The sequence below is a fragment of the Quercus robur genome, chromosome 1 (genome assembly GCF_932294415.1).
Source record: "Quercus robur chromosome 1, dhQueRobu3.1, whole genome shotgun sequence".
In the NCBI taxonomy this organism is placed as follows: Eukaryota; Viridiplantae; Streptophyta; class Magnoliopsida; order Fagales; family Fagaceae; genus Quercus; species Quercus robur.
In genome coordinates, this window is record NC_065534.1 from 14071714 (window position 1) to 14088844 (window position 17131).

Sequence of the window (17131 nt, forward strand, 5' to 3'; positions counted from 1 at the left end):
GAAGAGTTTGGACTCTTAACGTCCCAAACAAAATAAAACACTTCATTTGGAGAGCATGTCGTGAATCTCTGCCTACAAAGAAAAATCTGCTCATCAGGAAAGTAACACGGACAGCAATCTGTGACCACTGCAATGAGGAAGTTGAAGACACAATTCACGCGCTTTGGGGCTGCCAAGTGCTCAAGGAAGTATGGTGGAATGAACACTACCTCAGAAATCAGTTATCTACACGATATGTGGATTTTCGGGACTTGTGGACAGGTATCATAAACTCTGAGGTACCCAAATTGGCTGAGAGATTTGCTTATGTTGTATGGAGCATATGGCACAAAAGAAATGCAACGAGAATGCAGTCCAGCTCACTCCCTTTCAACCGGATCTACCAGGACATGTGTGATAGGCTACAAGAATTTCAGGCAGCACGGGAACTTGCCATACCAGAGCAAATCCCAGCGGGACCTACTCATTGGTCACCACCTCAACGTACACAGTCCAAAGTAAACTATGACGGTGCTCTGTTCCATGATACCAAACAAGCAGGGATCGGTGTGGTAGTTAGAAATTCAGGGGGAACAATACAAGGTGCACTCTCGGACAGGTGTTGTCTCCCCATGACTGTTGATGAAGTGGAGGCTCTAGCTTGCAGATCAGCAGTACTTTATGCAATACAGCTCGGACTTGAAGAGGTAGTGTTTGAAGGTGACTCCGAAACAATTACAAAGGCTCTCAATTCAGACTCGCCCTGTCTAAGCTCCTTTGGCCATATTATTGATGATGTTAAAAGTCTAGCTTTGAATTTTGATTCAGTATCTTTTATCCATGTTAAACGTCAAGGGAATGCTGTGGCGGATAGACTGGCCAAGACAGCAAAGTTTTCCCCTTGCCCTCGTCTCTGGTTGGATGACATCCCTAGTGATGTGCAAAGACTTGTACTTGTTGATAAATGTTTTGTTGATTAATAAAAAGGACGGACTGGTTTCTCAAAAAAAAAAAAAAAAAAATTAGGTACTTCAAAAATTTGAAAAATTTATTCGTTCATATTGAAGTCCCTTACCAAGTTCCAAGCTTCAGAGTGGACATAAATGGATTGAGTGAACCGTATGAACCAAATAGATTAATGTGGACCAAATTGGACTGAATTAGATCGAATGAACTGAATTGGACCAAAATCAATTAAAAAATCTTAATCTTGATGATTTATTTTGTCATTTTACTCTGCATTTACCCTTTTTCTAAGTCACCAAAGGGATGGGTTAAATCCTTAACTCATATTCTGAAGTCTAAACATGATTTGAGTTATTACATTTTCTTTTTTGCCTTCAAAATTTATTTGAATTTGCCTTCAAAATTTATTTGAAATTAAACCGTGCATTCTAACGTGTAGAACCCGACAGCACTAAGCACTAAGCACTAAGCATATGCATCTTCTCCCTCTCCTATTATTAAAACTAGTAAGTTGTCTATGCGATCCACAGATAATGTTGTAATGCTTTACGTAATTTTTATAAAAAAAAAATTGTTATACATATATTATAACATATCTATCTATATATATTTAAAAGCTGAAATGTAGCATTTATAGTTACTATGCTCCTGTTGAGCCACATCAGCAGTCACATCATCTACTTTTTTTTTTATATATTTTTTTTCTCTATTCAAACTTTTCTTCTCCCTATTCTTAAAATAAAAAAAATAAAAACTCTTCTTCTCCCTGATAGTTCACACTTATGATTACACTTCTTCCAACCTTTCCCCTTCCTTTTTGTCTTTTTATCTCCCCACTACTCTCTATTTTACAGTTACACTTTCTTATTCTTTTTTTTGTTTTGACTCTTCTTCTCCCCATTTTATTTTTTATAAATTTGATATTATTTTCCCAATTCAATCCATATTTTTCCCACAGAAAACTCTCTCTCTCTCTCTCTCTCTCTCTCTCTCTCTCTCTCTCTCTCTCTCTCTCTCTCTCTCTCAATTAAGATTAATGGTTCTTTTTTCTTTCCTTTTTTAATAAGTGTTTTGGTATTGTGTGTGTGTGTGTGTGTGTCTGTGTGTGTGTGTGTGTGTGTGTTTTTTTTTTCATCAGAAAGTCTTCTCTTTCCCTTTTATAGTTTTGGTTAAATTGGTTTGAGTTAATATTTATTTTTATTTTTTAGATAGGAATTTGAATATGCCTACCAAATGTTTGAGTAATAAATTATTATAAAGTCTATTTTTATTCATTTAATTTCATTTTACTTTTGGCTAAGATAACATTGTAATTTTGTGATAATTTTTTATTATTATGCTAATTTCCTTATTTCTTAAGAGATGAAAATTTTGAATAATAAATTTGAAACTTATAAAATTTATTTGTATATTAAGCAAATATAATACACTACAACAAAATTTAGAATAATAAAATGATATATTTGTAGAGATAAAAAGAAAAAAAAATATTTGTAGAATTCTTAAAAAAAAAAAAAAAAGACAATAATTGAAGTAATTTTTACTTTTTATATATTATACCTCGTTATATTATATTTATATTCCCACACATCACGTGGGTCTTTGGCTAGTTTATTATAAAATTTTGTTAGTAATGAGTTCATCATCATAAAAAGTAACAATTATAAATTGCACACACATATCTTTCACAAAGCACGCATGAATTGTAATACCAACCCATTGTTGTTTCAGTGTTACTTATTGTTGTAATACCCTAGCAGTTCGCATCTTGCAATGAACTTTGAAATTAAATTGTATTTTTTTTAATGTAAATAATATGTTGTATTATTATCTTTTTATGTAAATGATAAGTATAATTTGAAATTATTAACGAACCTGTTTTGTAGGATCTCATTCATTGCATTTTATCTTTACTATTGTCATCATATTCTTTAAGGATAAATCCTCATATGAAAATTGTTTTACATGTATTTTTGGTATTTCATGTATAGGATCATGTTTTTTACCATTTCCATCATTGAATTTTTTTAAAGAAAATATTAAGTAAACGGCATTTTGTGAGATAATATATGCTATTTATTAGAATTTTTTGTTATTATAAATTTTAGAAATATGCTCTTGTCAATTATTTCAGCAATCTCAGGGATCTCAAGATTTATATTTATTTTTGTTGCACTGGTCGATGACAAAAACAATTTGTCTGCATATATTGCATAAAACATTATTAATAGACAAAAGTGTATTGAATTGAAATTGGGGAAAAATGAAGACATGATTTCATAAGAATGAAATTTTTTAAAAGTATCATCTATACAAAATGAAGACACGATTTCATGAGAATGAGATTTTCTAAAAGTATCATCTTTATGTGGGGGAGGAGGAAGAGAGTTTGTAAGTAGGTAAAAGTTTTGGCTTTGATTTACACGTGGGAAGGGTCGAATTTGGGTCATAATATGTAAGGTAATAACTGGGTTTGGATTTTTCATAAGGTTTGTGTGGGGACCGGCCCAGAATAACAAGTTGGCTGGGCCTTGGGCCCGTCCGAGGACGATCCTATCCGAAGAGACGCGCGGCCCGTAAATCCCTGCCCAAGCAAACCGAGCAAAGAAAACACATCCGAGGAGTAATTCCTCCTCGAACATCCCAAAGTCCAGATCAATGATGCATCCCCGTTACAGTAGCCCTTACTCCAAACGCATAAAAAGAAAGAAGGCTCAAAATATCCCAGCAAAGGCTGTCACCACCACATTAAATGCACCACAACTACTCTCCTGGCCGCATTAATGAGGAGAAGACTCCTGAACAGTGTTACCTTGGTCACTGCAACTCACAAAGAACTGGTAAGGGCGTCTGATGGGATAGATGCTCAAGTGGGTGTTTGGATGATCAACAAGTGTAGGGCCCAGATGATAGGAGAGGGCCTATATTATATGTAAAAGTCCCCCAGAAAGGGGACGAAAAAAAAAAAAGGAGAGGGGAGAGAGGGAAGAGAGAGAAAAGAAAGAAGTCATTGTATGAAAGCTTGTCCATGAATAGAACTTCGACTTTCACTTACATTTTCGTGATTTACGTTTCTACATCCACTAAGAACATGCAATGAACCGTTTGAGCCAACTGGAACCGAGTTCTTCAGCCCATACTCTACAAACTTCATTGTGTGGGACTTCTTGGGCCAGGGCCTGATCATCCAGGACTGGGTTAACGAAAATCGTGTCCCTACAATTGGTGCCGTCTGTGGGAAGAACTAGGGTATCAGCTAGCACAACGGTCGAGCATGGCAGAACTAGGTCCACACCAGGAGAATCCTCACCAGGCTAACTCCCAACAGACGCAACCCGTTGAGTCCCAGAGGCAAAATAACCCTGCCAACCTAGGCGGCAGAGGGAATCATGAGGGAAGTGTGCATACTATCCGGATGAGCCAGAGTCACAGTCAGATAGGTAGTCATATGTCCCAGAGGTGAAATAGTCATCAAGCCATGCAGCGAGAGATAGATGACTTGAAAAGGAAGTTACGACGTGTGCAGCGAAAACGATCTCCCTCTGGCTCAGATGAGTCCTCTAATGCGGAGGATGCGAGTTACCGACGGAGGTCAAGGACCCCCCCAAGTGAAACCTTTTCTTACGAAAGGGAACTACGCCTTGTACGGAAGTATGAGAGCCCATCCAGCAAGGGTTCGAGAAACGATGCTATGAAGAGGGCGCTGGACCAGGTTTCAAGGTCACCCTTCACGTATAGAATCGAAGGGGCTAAGCTGCCTCGACGCTTCAACCAACCAGCGTTCGCCATCTATAACGGCCGAGCAGACCTGGTAGAGCACGTGAGTCAGTTTAACCAAAAAATGGCAATCTACTCGCAAAATGAAGCCCTAATGTGTAAAATCTTCCCCTCCAGCTTGGGATCAATGGCGATGAGGTGGTTCAACAACCTGAAGACAAATTCCATAGGCTTATACAAGCAGCTCACTCAGGCTTTCTGCTCCTGCTTTATCACAAACACCAGGGTCCCTCGACCCCTCAGTTCACTATTGTCCTTATCCATGCACGAAGGAGAAACCCTGAAAGCATATTCGGATAGATATTGGGAGGTGTATAACGAGTTAGATGACAACCATGATGATGTTGCTATTAGCACATTCAAAAGCGGTCTCCCCACCGAGCATGGCTTAAGGAAATCCCTCACTGGTAAACCAGTTGCCAACGTTTATCAGTTGATGGATAGGATCGACAAGTACAAAAGGGTGGAGGAAGATCATCTGCAAGGAAGGGGAAAGGAGAAGGTCGCTCCTCCCAAAGCAAATGATTTTAGGTCGGAACGGTATAACCATAACCAGCCAAGGAGAGATTTTTCGAGACAGGCTGGACAGAGTAATACGCAAACGGTGAATGCCGTGTTCAGGGAGCCAGTGCAACAGGTGCTGGAGAAAGTGAGGAACGAACCCTATTTCAGATGGCCAGGAAAGATGGCTGGAGACCCTTCCAAACGTAACCAGAACCTGTACTGCCACTATCATCAGGACCATGGGCATACCACTAAGGATTGTAGGAATCTATGGAATCACCTAGATCAGTTGGTCCGAGAAGGGAAGTTGCGTCACCTTCTGCACCCCTCGAGCGGCCATCTCGATCAAGCAATACAAGAATCTCAAAAGGATGTGTCCTTAAGACCCCCCACCAGAACGATACATGTCATCCTCGCCGCACCAGGAAGAACTAGACCACCCCTCCCCAGGGTACTGGCTGTTGATCGGCTCCCCTCCGAGGATAGGCAAAGGGAACCCAAAAGGTCAAAAAGGGAAGCTCTTTGATACTGGGATTCTCGGACAAGTATATGAGAGGAACTATTCAACCTCACGACGATGCCTTAGTGGTTACGTTAAGAATTGGAGGTTTCGATGTGAAAAGGGTGTTAGTAGACTCAGGAAGTGCGGTAGAGATAATGTACCCTGATCTGTACAAGGGGCTGAACTTGAAGTCGGAGGATTTGACAGCTTATGACTCCCCCCTTATCAGTTTCGAAGGGAGAATTGTTACACCAAAGGGGCAGATCAGACTACCCATATAGACTGGGTTGGAGGTGGTGGAGGTAAATTTTATCATGGTCGACGCTTATTCACCCTACACCGCGATAGTTGCCAGGCCATGGATCCACGCCCTAGAAGCCGTATCCTCCACACTTCACCAAAAGGTAAAATACCCATCCAGATGACAAGTAGAAGAGATCCGAGGAGATCAGGCTGTGGCCAGGCAGTGTATGGTGGCCGCCATCTTACATCGGCCCCGTGCCGAGTCCTCGGCCCCTGAGAGCTTATAGCAACCAACCGCCTCAGCAGGGCAAGGCGATGGGCTAGCTGAGGAGATAAGGTGTGAAAGTTTAGATAAATTCGCTGTCAACAACGACCCGGAGAAGTTTTTTCAAGTCGGCTCTGAGTTGCCTTCTCAAGAAAAAGAGGAACTGGTCAGATTTCTCAGAGGAAATGTTGATGTGTTTGCATGGGACGCCTACGATGCCCCGGGAGTTGATCCTAGCCTTATTTGTCACCACCTGAACGTTAACCCCTCTTCAACTCCAAAGAAGCAACCACCCCGACGCCCTTCAAAGGAACATGCTAGTGCCGTAAGAGACGAAGTGGCAAAACTGAAAAAAGTAGGGGCTATTAAAGAGGTCTTTTACCCCGAATGGTTGGCAAACACGGTGGTGGTAAGGAAGAAGACAGGGAAGTGGAGAGTCTGCGTGGACTTCACAGACCTGAACAAGGCGTGCCCAAAGGACCCATTTCCCTTACCCTGAATCGACCGATTGGTGGATGCAACCGTGGGTCACCCTCGAATGAGTTTCCTGGACGCCTTCCAGGGCTATCATCAGATACCCCTTGCGTTAGAAGACCAGGAGAAGACGGCTTTCATGACGCCCATCGGAAACTATCACTATAAGGTGATGCCGTTTGGACTGAAGAACGCAGGGTCAACCTACCAAAGGATGATGACCAGGATGTTCGAGCTGCAGCTAGGCAAAATCATCGAGGTCTACATAGACGATATGGTCGTAAAGAGTAAAGTGGTGTCTGAGCACGTGAAAGACCTCGAAATAATCTTTGCCGTCTTAAGGGAGCACAAGCTGCGGCTCAATGCTTCCAAATGTTCATTTGGGGTCGGGTCTGGGAAATTCTTAGGGTATATGGTAACCCATAGGGGAATAGAAGTAAGTCCCGATCAAATTAAAGCAATTAACAGCCTACAGGCTCCTCGGAATCCGAAGGAAGTGCAGAAGCTCACTGGCATGATCGCAGCGTTAAACCGATTCATATCGCGATCAGCGGATCGATGTCGACCTTTTTACCTCTTGATAAACAAGTGGAAAGGGTTTGAATGGTCGGAGGACTGTGTTCGAGCCTTCCAGCAACTTAAGGAATACCTATCACGACCACCCATTATGTCCAGCCCTGAGGCCGACGAGGTACTGTTCGCATACGTCGCTGTAGCCCCCCATGCTGTCAGCCTGGTATTGATACGGGATGATAATGGGTGCAGCGGCCGGTTTACTATGTGAGAAAATCATTACATGAGGCTGAGGTGCGATATCTACCCTTGGAAAAAGCAATTCTGGCGATAGTACACACCACACGAAAGCTCCCTCACTACTTTCAGGCACATACGGTCATCATTCTAACTCAGCTCCCCCTTCGAGCGGTGCTTCGAAACGCCGACTACACAGGAAGGATCGCCATGTGGAGTGCGCTTTTGGGGGCCTTTGATATCAAATATATGCCCAGATCCTCCATCAAAGGTCAAGTCCTCGCAGACTTGGTCGCGGAGTTTGCCGAACCCTCTATAGAAACAATAACCGAGAAAAAAGACATGAATGGAAAATTGGTTGGTACAATTTCAGCAGGGGGTACCTTGCATTGGAAGGTCTACGTGGATGGTGCGGTCAACCAAAGAGGATCTGGAGTTGGGATAGTTTTAATATTGCCGGACGGTGCTGCCATTGAAAAATCACTGAGACTCGGGTTCTCAGCTACGAACAATGAAGCCGAATACGAGGCCTTACTTCAAGGGATGACGATGGTTCAAAGATTGGGCGGAAGGGCAATAGAAGCATTCTCAGACTCCAGATTGGTCGTCGGCCAAGTGATGGGTGAGCTGGAAGCAAGAGATGCTAAGATGCAAGAGCATCTAGGACAAATCAAACGCCTACAGACGAGTTTTGAGTCCTTCAATCTGACGCACATTTCCAGGAGTGTAAACACCCATGCAAACTCGCTGGCCATTCTCGCCACGTCCTCGGCGCATAATCTACCGCGAATGATCCTTGTCGAAGATCTAGTCCAAGCAAGTCCCATTAGAAGAAACCCAGCCCAGGTCCATCAGATCAGAAAGAGTCTCAGCTAGATGGACCCCATAAAAAACTTCCTCCAAAACGACATCCTACCAGAGGGAAAATTGGAGGCCGAGAAGATACTGAGGAATGCTCCTCGTTTCTGGCTATCGGAGGACCACAAACTATATCGGCGCTCCTACTCTGGGCCATACCTACTCTGTATACATCCAGAAGAGTCCGAGTCTCTACTTGAAGAGTTACACGAGGGGATTTGTGGAAGTCACACCGGAGGAAGGTCGCTGGCACACAGGGCACTCACTCAAGGATACTGGTGGCCGAACATGCAAAGAGAGGCCCAGGAATACACTAAGAAGTGTGATCAGTGCCAGAGATTCGCCCCAAATATCCACCAACCCGGAGGGGTCCTCAACCCCCTCTCTAGCCCTTGGCCGTTCACACAATGGGGTCTTGATATTGTCGGTCCTTTCCCCAAAGCTGCGGGGAACAAGCGATACATAATAGTCGGAACCGATTACTTCACCAAATGGGTGGAGGTTGAACCTTTGGCCAACATTAGGGACGTGGATGCCCAGAAATTCATCTGGAAGAACATTATTACCCGCTTCGGGACTCCACACACGCTCATTTCGGACAACGGTCTCCAATTCGACAACAAGAGCTTTAGAGAATATTGCCGCGAGTTTGGGATCATTAACCGATACTCCACTCCCGCCTACCCCTAGGGAAATGGGCAGATTGAGGTCGTGAACAAGGTCATAGTGAGCGGACTGAAGAAAAGGCTGGATGAGGCAAAGGGGAGATGGGTAGAAGAGCTCCCACACGTCTTATGGACCTATCGGACAACGCCACGACGGTCAACCGGTGAAACCCCCTTTTCGATGACTTATGGGGCTGAGGCCGTGCTCCCAATCGAGAACAACTTTCCCACACTGAGGTCTAGTTCATTCACCCCAAACAGAAACGACGAGTTATTGGGAAGAAGTCTAGACCTAGCCGAGGAAAGAAGGGAAAAAGCAACGATCCATATGGCCTATTATCATCAGAAGCTAAGACAAGGATATGATGCCAATGTTAAACTGCGACCTCTAGGTCCGGGTGATTTCGTAATGAGAAAGATTCTCGGCAGCACAAAAAACCCCTCTTGGGGCAAGCTGGGGCCCAATTGGGAAGGACCGTATCGCATCACGTCCGTGGCTGGGATAGGCGCTTATTATCTAGAAGATTTGGATGAAAAAACTGTACCTCGACCATGGAATGTAAATAACCTAAGAAGATACTATTATTAATGAAAATGGCTTCGCCCATGTTTTGTTTCGTGATTATCCTGTGCCCACTGGTCTATTTACAACTATTCATAGTTTTAAACAGAACCTAAGTCCTGCATGGCTCCTCAGACCACAGACTTAGGGGAAATTATTACTTATGGCAACTATTCATAGTTTTAAACAGAACCTAAGTCCTGCATAACTCCTCGGACCACAGACTTAGGGGAAATTATTACTTATGACAATTTATCCAAGTTTTAAACAGAACCTAAGTCCTGCATGGCTTCTCGGACCACAGACTTAGGGGAAATTATTACTTATAGCAACTATTCATAGTTTTAAACAGAACCTAAGTCCTGCATAGGGATGGCAATTTCAGCCCGACCCGCGGGTACCCAGTCCGGCCCGACCCTAATGGGCCGGATTTTACCCGGTCCGATTAAGGATAGGGTCGGGTATGGATTTAAAAAAAAAAAAAACCTCGAAGCGGGTCTGGATCGGGTCCGGGTTTTATTGAAAAAACCCGAAACCCGACCCGAAACCCGGCCCGTTTAAAACCCGGTACCCTAAATTACTAAAATGCCCTTTATATATATAAACCTATAATTCTAACCTAAATCCCTAACCCGGTAATCCCCAAATCTGAAATCACTCAGCCTCCAGCCCTCCCTCACGCAGCTCTCCCTCACAGGCCTCACTCCCTCACGCAGCTCACGCAGCAGCTCTCCCTCACAGGCCTCACTCCCTCACGCAGCTCACGCAGCTCTCCCTCACAGGCACGCAGCTCTCCCTCACTCCCTCACGCAGCTCTCCCTCACTCCCTCACGCAACACGCAGCTCTCCCTCACTCCCTCACGCAGCACGCAGCTCTCCCTCACTCCCTCACTCCGACTGGCTCTCTTTTACTCCGTCGCCCATCTCCAGTCACCGGCTCTCCCAGTCTCCCTCACTCCGCAGCTCATCTCCAGGTTTGTGTCACCGGTTCTTTTTTTTTTTTTGGTTGTTGTAATGTGGCTGACCGTCGACCCACAGGTCCGACTCTCCCTCACTCGGCAGCTCATCTCCAGTCACCGGCTCTCCCTCACTCCGCAGCTCATCTCCAGGTTTATGTCACCGGTTCTTCTTTTTTTTTTTTTTTTGTTGTAATGTTGTTGAGCTTCATTGTTTTTGTATTTTTAATTTTAAGTTTATGGGAGTTCAAAATAAATAATAATATGAACTGGGTTTTATTATTATTTTTTTTAATCAGCTTGGAGTTCAATAGGGTTTGGATTTTTTAAAAATGGGTTTTATGTTGGCTAACGTTTCTTGTCTTTGTTGTTTTCTCTGTACAGATTTGTGTTGGTTAGTGTGGACTGAGGCTGCTTGTGGTTTTGGGATTCCAATTAAATCCATTCTTTCTTCACATAAGGTAAGGAAGCTGAATCAAAATTTTGTTTTATTTTGTTCTTTCTGTTTCATTTATCAATTTTAGATGTACTATTTTTTGTGAGGAGGAAAACTCTCTCATACAACTATTTGGTTAAAAAATAATTCTGTCTTTTGACCATCATTTTGCCTCACATATTGTCTGTGTATATGTTGGTTCTGTTTATTTCACTTTTTGCTTCTTTGCTTGCATTGGTTATATTGGTTCTGTCTTTACCTGGATGCAAATTTCTACTTAGTATGAACCGGATTTACGAAACACAAAAGATTGAATCTTGTCGGATTTATATTGGTTATATTGATTAGCATTAAATTATTGATGGGCAATCTGGTTTTTATCAGAATAGTAGAAGAGACCATTTTAACTTTTAATGGTTGTTGGATCCCAAATTTATTTTCCAAGGAAACTGAGGTTACTACCTTTTGCTTTGCTGGTATTAAGTTTCGATTTGCTTCTCAAATGTGTTGCAATTGTTGCTTATTACTAATTGTCTAATTTCTATTTATAAAATTAAAATTGTAGTTTTATATTTGCTAGTTACAATTTGATATTTCATTCTTTAATTCATTGTTATTGTAGGTTTTTCAACTATGTTCGGAGATTGTACTGTTCAAACAATTCTTGATGATGGGGAGCCTAATGAAGAGGATGGGAGTTGTGTCACAATTATGGATGATTAGACATTTTGTAATAATTTAGTAGCCTTTTTAATTTCTTAAACTTGTTGGATTAATTTGTTGGTTTGTAATTATTTTAAGCCTTTTTAGCATTTTGTAATTTTTTAGCCTTTTTAATTTGTTGGTTTGTGGAGGATAAGACATTTTGTAATTTCTTACACTTGTAGGATTTGTTTTGTAACTTTTTATTTTTGAATTTCTTGAACTTGTTGGACTTTTGATACTTAGTTCTTGGACTTATTGGATTTATTTTATTTTTATGTTTAGTTGGTGATTTTAGTTATGATTCATTGATTTATAGATGTATTGATGTTTGGTGATTTATTGGCTGCCCAATGAATGGGCTTGAATTGGCTACCTTATTGATGTTTGGTGATTTATTGATTTATAGTTATGATTTATTAGCTGCCCAATGAATGGGCTTGAATTGGCTGCCTAATAATGCCTTGAATGGGCTTAAATTGGCTGCCCAATGAATGGGCTTGAATGGGCTGCTTAATAATGCCTTGAATGGGCTTAAATTGGCTGCTTAATAATGCCTTGAATGGGCTTAAATTGGCTGCCCAATGAATGGGCTTCAATCTGGCAAAAAACAACTCAATGGGCTTTAAAAAAAAAAAAAAATTAGTTGGGCCAGATTTGGGCCCAACAGGTTAAACGGGACCCGCGGGGCGGGTCTGGGCCCCAGAAAAAAAAACCCGATTATTATTCGGGCCGGGTCTGGGTTTAGGGTCTTGGCCCGCGGGTCGGGCCCTAGTATGCAAAAACCCGGCCCGAACCCGACCCGTTGCCATCCCTAGTCCTGCATGGCTCCTCGGACCACAGACTTAGGAGAAATTATTACTTATGACAATTTATCCAAGTTTTAAATAGAACCTAAGTCCTGCATGGCTCCTCGAACCACAGACTTAGGGGAAATTATTACTTATGGCAACTATTCATAGTTTTAAACAGAACCTAAGTCCTGCATGGCTCCTCGAACCACAGACTTAGGGGAAATTATTACTTATGCAACTATCCAAGTTTTAAACAGAACCTAAGTCCTGCATGGCTCCTTGGACCACAGACTTAGGGGAAATTATTACTTACAACAATTTATCCAAGTTTTAAACAGAACCTAAGTCCTGCATGGCTCCTCGGACCATAGACTTAGGGGAAATTATTACTTAAGGGAAATCATTTCAAGGTGTGCGCGTAGCCTAGCATTATTGAAACCCATATTCAAATTCGCCGCACGGCATCCTTTTTATCTCAACCATTTATATTTATTTACACCATTGCAAACGTTAAATAAAGGGATGGTACCAGCATACATCCATAGAAAACAAAGAGAACATTCTACATTAATATTCCGAGGTCAATACAAAGAGAGGTCCTTACAAAAGAACACAAAAACAGGACGACTCTCATTCAAAAAAAAAGGGGAAGTACAAAAATTAAAAGCCTAAGAGCTAAGCCTTGGCAGGAGGGTCCTTCTTCTGCTCTGGCTGAGGAGGAGGAGCCTCGGAGATAGAGTCCATGGCGGGATCCTTCGCTTTATCAGGCACGGGGACGGCATCAGGCACCGCCAAGTCCTGCTCAGAAGCTGCTTGGACGCCATCAGGATTCTCTCGGATCTCCTGAGGGTAGAAGACGTTCTCAGGCAGTTTCAGCGCCGAATCCGCAGGAATTCCTACAGCATCAAGGGCGTGAGCCCATGAAATGCTGCAGTATTCCCTACACACCTCGGGGATCTCCTCGGATAGCCTGGCCTCTGTTTCTTGGACCCCGAGCTGGTGAGAAGCTTTCTTTTCAGCCTCTGCAGCCTCTCGGATCAGTTGGGCCTCTTCTTTAACCTGCGTCATCTCATCCTGAGCTTTCTGCAGAGCGGCCTTGAGATCCAGTACATTCTGCTACTCAGTAGCGAGACTGGTTTCAGTTACGTACAATTTCTGGCTCTGATCCTCTGCTTGCGTTTCAGTATTCTTTAGGCCAGCCTCCGCGCTCTTGCGCTGTTTCTCTGACTCTTTGAACTTCTCCGTTAGTTCAAAGATTTCTTGCTTGAGGGACCCCACGGTCTTCTCCACCTCAGCCCGAGATTGAACCTCAGCTTCAGCCAAGCTGCGGTTGCTGCGGCAAAACTCCTCAACCACAAACACTTGCTGGGTGATCTGCCAACAAAATAAAACCAGAATTAGGACAGAATGCAACAATGTTGATGGCTTGATAAAAGGGTGCAAGAATGGCTTACCATCGCAAGGTCCCTCTTAAGGGACAAAAAAAGCTCGGGCTGGGAGAACCGCCTGTAAGCCTCCATATCCCGAGGAAGGAGCACTGGCTGCTCCAGGGTCTCAGCTATGTAGCCCGCTTTGCCCCTATTGTACTCGCGAACAGAGGCAGTATAGGGGATAGCAACCCCGTCTAGCTCCATCTTCGGACTCCATGCGCAGGGATTAACGCGCACCTCAGCCCGATTCTCCTCATCCCGGCTCTCCGTGGAGTTAGCCCTCTTACTCCTCAGGAATGTCAGCCGGCCTTTTCTTTTTTAGGTCAGGGTTAACCTTGAGGCCAAGGTCAGAAGGAACCTGAGGGGCGATTGGAGGAGGATCTTGGGTTTGTGCCTTGGCAGGCGTCTTTGAGGATTGACCCTTTCCTCGGCTGGACATCAGTTCTCGCAAAGACTTTCCCTTACCAGCCATATCGCCTACTTCCCCGTCCGAAGAGTCGTTCGAGCAAGTTATAATGATTGGACCGCCAGCCACGAAGTTGCGGTCCTGCTCTCCTTCAGGGTTCGAGAGCTCAACTACGGGGGCTTTGTCAACCTCCTCCTCAAAATAAAACTCGTCTATTTCCTCCTCAAGGGAAAGACAAGATGATTCGGCCTCTTCCTCAACTGGCGCGGCGACTTCAAGATCTCCTAGAGGCAGTTGCACGACCGGTGGAGGATCCCGAACTCCAGGTAGCACGACTGGCTTAAGATCTACTCGGGCCAAACACCCAGGCTTGGACACGTCAATCCTAGCTAACCGGGGGCTACTGGCTCTAATGGCATGGCCAACGGGTTGGAAAGCACGGGTTAGTGGTTGATAGCCCAAAACCAAATGACACGCACGCAGCTGCCCGTCCTCGTGGACGTAGATTTCTGACCTTAAAAGATAATTTAGAGCCGGCACGTTCACGTGGCTCAGCCTGGGAGCAACCAAAGCTTTATCTGCAATACAGCCGAGAAGGAAGTTAGAATTAAACTAAGACATTTATGATAAGCGGAAAAGTAAGTAAGTCCGAGGAGCTAAGCCCCCCCCTAAAGGATTGGGCCTAAAGGCGCCGCACCTGGGGTTCCTACCTGAGTTGGACAATGAAGACCGTCGCTCCATTCTCCTGAGGTAATGAGGAAATCATCCTTCATAGTCTTATTGGATATGGGGAGACAGGAGATTAGCCTAACCATCTCGGATCGAGATTTAAAGTAATACCCTCCATTCTCGACATAGTGACACTCGTACATGCGTACCATGACATGCCAAGTCAGACCTAAACCCATTCGCTCGTTCAAGACGTCTATGCAGCCTAATACCCTGAACATGTTTGGAGCGCATTGGTGTGGCGTCAGCCTATGGTAGAACAAGTAGTCCCGGGTAATCCTACGCATGGGGAGCATCATTCCCCCTTGAATAAAGGCAATCATGGGAATGACTACTTCACCCACTCCTCTATCTAACAATACTCCTTCTGGGGGACAGTACCGCAGAATCACCCCCGGCAGGATATGGAATTTTGCCCTAAAGGCCTCCATGGCAGCCGGAGTGTCTACTAGTTTTTTGAATCTACCCATCTAAGCTGAACTGGAGGAATGGAAATAAAGACCGAGGAGAAAAACAAAATCCGAGGAGAAAATCAAAGCGACAGAGCGAATGGAACTTACAGATATCTTCACAAATGACCGGTGAGGTGATCGGAAATCTCTTTTAGGGAGGGCGCTTCGCAGAAACGATTATGGAGATTTGAAGGAAGGAGGTGCTCAAGGATTTCTGGGCGCTGAAGTTCTTTGAAGCTCTCTGTTCTGATGTGCGGATAAAAAAGAAAAAAGGAGCCTCTCAGGCGCTTTATATAGCAGAAGGGAGAGAGAAAAAACCCCTTCCGCTCACGAATTCAAGGAGCAATGCTGGCCGTCAGATCCACATCTCGTCGTTGGATGAGGGAGACATAAAGCTGTCTGGAGTAAATGGCCGCGCCTCGTAACTTGTGGCGCGTCAAAAGTAACTGCCCACGCGCGCGGACCAAGAGGTCATCCGTTCCATCCTTTATAAATGTCAAAACCCCGCTTTTCTCCTCGGAGGGAGATCAAAACCGGAGTTTTGAGGGGCTATTGTGGGGACCGGCCCAGAATAACAAGTTGGCTAGGCCTTGGGCCCGTCCGAGGACGATCCTGTCCGAAGAGACGCGCGGCCCGTAAATCCCTGCCCAAGCCAACCGAGCAAAGAAAACACGTCCGAGGAGTAATTCCTCCTCGGACATCCCAAAGTCCAGATCAATGATGCATCCCCGTTACAGTAGCCCTCACTCCAAACGCATAAAAAGAAAGAAGGCTCAAAATATCCCAGCAAAGGCTGTCACCACCACATTAAATGCACCACAACTACTCTCTTGACCGCATTAATGAGGAGAAGACCCCTGAACAGTGTTATTTTGGTCACTGCAACTCACAAAGAACTGGTAAGGGCGTCTGATGGGACAGATACTCAAGTGGGTGTTTGGATGATCAACAAGTGTAGGGCCCAGATGATAGGAGAGGGCCTATATTATATGTAAGAGTCCCCCAGAAAGGGGACGAAAAAAAAAGGAGAGGGGAGAGAGGGAAGAGAGAGAAAAGAAAGAAGTCATTGTAAGAAAGTTTGTCCATGAATAGAACTTCGACTTTCACTTACATTTTCGTAATTTACATTTCTACATCCACTAAGAACATGCAATGAACCGTTTGAGCCAACTGGAACCGAGTTCTTCAGCCCATACTTTACAAATTTCATTGTGTGGGACTTCCTAGGCCAGGGCCTGATCATCCAGGACTGGGTTAACGAAAATCGTGTCCCTACAGTTTGGTATATTTTTAAAAGAGTAAGACTTAGGTACAGTACTTAAGTATTGTTCCTTAGGTTCCATTTTTAAAATTCTACCATGTGGATTTTTTCTCATGAGATGGAAGTGTATTTTTTAGTTAAATAGCCACATGACTAAATCTTAAAAACGAAACTTAAATAACATCTAAAGTACTGTACCTAAATTTTGTCTTTTTTAAAAGGTAGTCCATTTTGTAGAGAAAAACTTTTGGTCTAATTGTCAAGAGTAGCTCATATTTTATATAATACTCACTCTGTCCCAAATTGTTTAGCCTAATTAGAAAAACCCAATTATTTAGGGAAACATCATTAACTGTCTTATCTCTTTAAAAAAAAGTTAGAAATTTTCTAAATTACCCTTAAACAAATTTATCATTAACT

At 43.5% G+C, this 17131-nt stretch overlaps 1 long non-coding RNA gene across 1 annotated transcript; it reads left to right on the forward strand.

The window, feature by feature from the left end:
- The first annotated feature begins 10357 nt into the window (after positions 1-10357).
- Positions 10358-11103, forward strand: LOC126713685 (uncharacterized). The gene is made up of 3 exons (XR_007651398.1): positions 10358-10519; positions 10584-10654; positions 10886-11103. It is a non-coding gene; the product is annotated as an uncharacterized LOC126713685 (long non-coding RNA).
- Positions 11104-17131: the final 6028 nt, after the last annotated feature.